Source organism: Martes martes (assembly GCF_963455335.1).
Source record: "Martes martes genome assembly, chromosome: 10".
Lineage (NCBI taxonomy): Eukaryota > Metazoa > Chordata > Mammalia > Carnivora > Mustelidae > Martes > Martes martes.
In genome coordinates, this window is record NC_137898.1 from 39,132,248 (window position 1) to 39,138,247 (window position 6,000).

A 6,000-nucleotide genomic window follows, 5' to 3' on the forward strand; every position below is an offset into this window, starting at 1 on the left:
CTGTTCAATTAAATGTCATTCTGGCTTCAAAAATTAGTTGGTTTGAGTTTTCTCTTAAGGTTCAGCAAATGGTAAGGCATAAAAACTTTCTTGATCCCTGTCAAAGAAAGAAAGAGAGTAAACAGATGTTAGAGATGTTTTAATGTACTTCCATAAAAATGGTGGAACAGGAGTTGCAGCGGTGGTTAAGTCTGTCAGGTGTTTGTAGATATTTTGCAGGTCTTCAATAATAAGAATTAATGGATCTTTAGTTCATGAATCTCTAATTATATGACTCAGCTACACTCATATGCTGCTGCTTTTTATTTCATAACCAACTAGTTTTTTCCATTTATAACTTATTATCTTAGATTTATCTTGACTTAGGCTCGAGATTACTTTTTTCAACTTGGCTGATAACTGGCCAATTCTCTTTAAGGGACTCTTAGTCCCAATTTCCCAGATAAAGTGTGGTAAGGCCAAATTACATTTTTGTCAGAATTAGTGCATTATAAATCACTTTTTTTTAAATTTTTTAATTTTAATTTTTATTTTTTTAAAGATTTTTATTTATTTATTTATTTGACAGACAGAGATCACAAGTAGGCAGAGAGGCAGGCAGAGAGGCAGGCAGAGAGAGAGAGAGGAGGGAGCAGGCTCCCTGCTGAGCAGAGAGCCCGATGCGGAGCTCGATCCCAGGACCTGGGATCATGACCTGAGCCAAAGGCAGAGGCTTTAACCCACTGAGCCACCCAGGCGCCCCTATAAATCACTCTTTGAAGCCTAAACCATTACTCTCTACCTTCTGTCCTTTTATAGGGACTAGAAAATGGTGATGACTAGAGGAAGTTTGGTTGTCATTAGATGAAAAAGATGGCAGAACTTCTCATCTGGCCCTGGTCACTGCCAGATGGTTATATAGGGAGAAATAAGCTTTCATATTGTTTAACCATTTTTTTACAGGTTGGGGAGGTAGCTTGACAATTTATACTATCTAATTCAGAGAATTTACACTATCCCTAGAACTGAGATACTGACATAACAACAACCACAAAAACTAAAATGTGTACCCTTAGCTTTAGTATCAGAGAATAGATGGTAAAGAAACATACAAAAGCTGGTGACATCTAAGTACCAAGCTAAACCCACCAAGTGTTGAGGTAAGACTATTTAGCAAAGCTACCCTCTAAAATAACTTGAGAGGCATTTATGTGGCCGTAGCCTTTAGAGACTCATGTCTTGAAGAAATGGTTAGACAAAGGTAGACTTGTAGGTGAGATGGAAGGAAATCAAACTTCTCAAGGGAAAATCACTCTACCTATATCCTTATGACTAAGAAACCTAAAAACCTCATTGGCTGGATTTCTGCTTATGATGATATTTATTCCATATTATTATTATTATTACTTAAATTTAAAAAATTAAACACTTAAATTTCATCAAAATTTACTATTGATCACAATAACACATTGAGATATTCAGAGCAAGTAATATTCCTATTTTCACAAATGCAGTTACAATTGGCCAAGGTCTAGGTCCTACTCATGTGGTATTCAAGACAAGACTTTGTGACTCTTAGTTCAGTGCTCTTCCAATAACTGTATGTTATAACAAAAGGATTCAATTTTTTTCAACGGTCATCCTATGTTCTACAGCATAGGTCTTTAATTCATCATTCTCTACATTTGGACATCTGTGTGTGACATGTTTCTATCCACCAGAAAGCATCCAAGTAGAAAAAACCCATTGAACAGCTAAGTAGACAAATTATCTCAGCAAGTTGATGTCAGTTATCTTCTGTCTTCAGCCACCGTATTTCTGCTTTAATGTGCACACATAACCTAAAAAGATAGTTATAGGAATGGAGGCTACACATAAGCCCAATATCAGGGATTCTACTTCCCAAAACTAATCTAATCATCATTATTGCCTAATGTGTGGCATGCTAGCCACAGAGAGAAGTGTGACGTCTTCAATGATATCAATTCTTGAGTAAACTAAATGGAAAGCTGATTTCAATAGGGCTTTTACCTAGAAGGGGCAGAATAAAAAACACATTCTGGTTATGGATTTGTTTTTTCTATCCCTGGACTTCGACCACCACTTTCTAAGGGCTTACTGAATACTTGATACACTGGAATGGGGCCCCACTTTCAGCAAAGAAGGTGTTGTTGCGGGTTTAGGACTGGGAGATCCACTAGCCATACCACATTAGTCTCTATCTGGAGGCTTCCAGCCTGATAGATCACCAGGACAGCCTGTTGAAAGCACAGCTGAAAGGTTCCCTCTAGGGAGATATTCTGAAAGGGTAAGGTACTATCCTTAAGGACACTGACTATATATTTAATTAAAAAAATTTTTTTTTATCCAGTAGAGGAAATGGACTTGCTTTTAGAAATCAAGTGTGGAAGCTGGAGTGATCTCATTATCCTTCCTGATGACCTAAGGGGGATTTTATGCTTTCTGTCTTCACAACTATGGATTCTGTAGGGTCAGAAATCCTGATCTTTGGAAGGAAACTACTTTTACCTGGGACATATAAAAGTATTGTATGTAAGTATAATTATAAAATTTAGCTGCTTCCTGGGCCTATAGGGCTCCTTTCGCTTCTAGGACTTTTATACAAGAAGAGGAATCACTCCCTAGGTAGGGGTAATGGACCCTGATGATTATGAGACTGTAAGGCTGCTGTCACATAATGAGACACAGGAAGAAATACACGTTAAACTCAGTTGTTCCATTTGGATGCTTCTTATTACACTCTTGACCAATTGTAACCATAAATTTATAACAACAACAGCCATATTCTGAGACGAGCAGAGGGATCAGGGCTCAGGCTCCCTTGGAAGCAGGGTCTAGGTAGCTTCACCATGCAAGATACTAAGGCCACAGAGATGGTAGCCAAGAGTACTGGGAAACTGGAAATAGGGAGATAGGAAGCATCATTTTAGCCCTGACACCAGCTGTCATTTGTCCAAGTTATGTCTGTTTTTTATGGTTCTCCTCAGAGAGAAAGGCCCACTTGCATCCTTGAGGAGCAGCTCTCCAAATGAATATGCGCAAGTGAATGGCTGCCAGAGGTCAATTGTAGTAGACAGGGAGATTCCCAGCTGCAGTTGTTGTGCAGTCAGCAGACAACCTCCAACCTCCAGGTCTTTAGGTCTGCCTCACTTGCAGACAGCTGCCTTGTTTGGGGGAAGCCACATTCAGTGACTGAGGAGGTCTGGATAGACAAGCCCAGCCATTTCAGCCTCTATGGGACATACTGAAAGGCAATTCTTACATGCAGAGTCACGGTATAGATGGTCCTGCATTGCAATTAAAGTTTTTCCTCTATCCAGTCTTGTTTTGACCCCCTTCTCTCTACACAGGTTGATTTCTAATAAGCTCTCTATTCCTCAGACTGCATCTCACTGTATGCATCTGGAGAATCCATGGTGCAAGACGTGACTAATCATATTTCTCCCATCACCACCACCCCATCATCAACCACTCCTCCCACAGTTTTCCTTGTGTGTGAAAGTTGTTCAGAAAACAACAAAATCAAACTTTGGAAGAATCATCCTTGGTGACTCCCTGCCTCTCATACTCCACATATAATATTTTGTTTGCTATCTTTTCAAAATTACTCACAATTTTGAGTGGAACCTCACAATTACCTCCAAAAGTATCACACTCATCCAAGACACAAGCATCTCTCGCCTAGATTATTGCAGTAGTCCCCTAACAAGTCTCTTTGCACTAACAGAACAAAAGTGATCACTTCACAACATAACTTAGATGTTGATGTTTTTTGGCTGAAAACCTTACAATCATGGTAATCAAAACTGGGACAGTGCCCTCATATAATTTTGCCTTTCATTATTGGCTTAGTCTATCACATGATTTTGTGTTCTGGATAACTGAAGTTGCATTTGTGTAACAAAAAATCAAATTGACTACATGATACATAAGTCATATGGAAAGAGGGGATATAGTCATATAAATGAGGTCTAGAAACACATACAGATATGTGCTAATTCATTGACTCAGCTTCAGAATCTGACTCCTGATAACCTGAAAAGCAAAGATTGTAATTCTTCATTTCACAGCTATTTTTTTATATTTTTTAAAGATTTTATTTATTTATTTGAGAGAGAGAGTGAACGAGAAAGAGAGAGAACACAAGCAGGGGGAGCGGCAAGCAGAGGCAGAGGGAGAAGCAGACTCCCCGCTGAGCAGGGAGCCCCATGTGAGGCTGATCCCAGGACCCGGGGTTCATGGCCTGAGCTGAAGGCAGAAGCTTAACTGACTGAGCCACCCAGGCACTCTCATTTCACAGTTATTACTTCAACAATCTTTATTTCCTAGGTTAAAATCCTTATAGCTACCTTAGAATTAAAAATGGTATCTTAAAGATTTCCCAGAGGAAATTCATTAGTCCTAGAAGTTAAATGCTACATGAAAGCTCACAATATAATTTAATATGAGATCCAGAATTTAATCAAAATTAATGATTTCCATTAGGCAACACCTTGTCTTCCTGCATACACTCCCTATTAACAATGGATGCAACAATGAATTATCTGGTCAGGTTGACCTCTTATCACCATGGGCCACATACTTAAATTGATTATATTTTCCCCAAGGGCCCTAAGTCGTCATATACTTTAGTCTCATTTGTGAGCATCACTTTTTACTATCTAAATATGAAGTCAAGTTTAAACAATGAAAGTAAATAAAATATTTGATAATAGTGGGAGCTTAAACTAGAGGCCATAAAGAATCTATGGTGAATAGAATCTTCATTATTATGTATCATTTTTTGGCTATGAAATTGATTGACAACTTGAACAAAAGATTATATTGGCTGTATCAATTTAGTCATCTTTCTTTCTTAAAGCATTTTCTACACTCTACCCTAAGGTAAACAAGGTCACTAGATACTCTGATCTGGAATCAGTCCAGCTCATTCATCACATTTAGCCATTTTATCTACCTTGCTGTATAAAGCAAACAGGGGAATGATAGAGTTTTCATTTGATTAAGTGAAATGGGTGTTAAAATGATTGGTGATAATAATAATACAGAGAAGATAAGAGAGGGGAAGGAGCAGAGGGGAAGGAGAAAGAGGAGCAAAATTAAATTTAAATGAAGTCGCATTTTAAATTAAGTCGCAAAAACCAGAATTCAAGCACACATCAGCTTGTCTCCTAAAACAACTTAACCTTGATCTTACACAACTTTATTTATTCATTAGGGCATCACACTTACCCAACAGAACCTATTAAATGGTAGATATTTAATATAAAGTGAAGATTATGTTATACAATAAGAAAGTTTTTCATCATGGTATTTGACTTTTATATTAATAAAAGTATTAATTTTAAAATTAATTTAAATTTAAATTTAATTTAATTTAAATAAAATAAAATTTTAAATTTAATTAATTAATAAAAGATCTTAATAAAAGATCAAAGTACTGTAGTCAGAAAAAATCTAAATTTTAACTCCACTTAAATTTGAAAGTTAGATTAATGTATTTTATTTTCCTGTATAACCAGAAGAAAAGCATCTCTATTTATAATTTTACAAATGGTCTTTATAATTCAGCTCAGTACCTGAACTAATTTATCCTGTGTTCTAGTTCTTTATACTTCTGCTCTTCTTGCATTTATTCAACTCATTAAATTGACATCTTTAGTTTGAATTTCATTTTTTTTAAGGTCAGAGGCAAAACAAAGATCCTGTGGATCCTGTTGACTATTTTGAGGAGAAAATAGAAATCTCAACTTATTAATATCATATGATTTCAGATTATTATTGATTATGGGTAAAGTCCAACACGGACCAAGACTCAGATTAGATTTGCTCTATTAAATTAAAGTTAGATTAAATGAATGAATGATTGTGTTATCATTAGTTTTATCATAATCAACAGATTTTTGAAAAGGAAGTTCTTCTTTTACATTTCTAGAAATTAGGATGAATGAATTAAGGTTAATTATCAGGTGGTAAGTTAGGGGCAGTATGCATTATGGT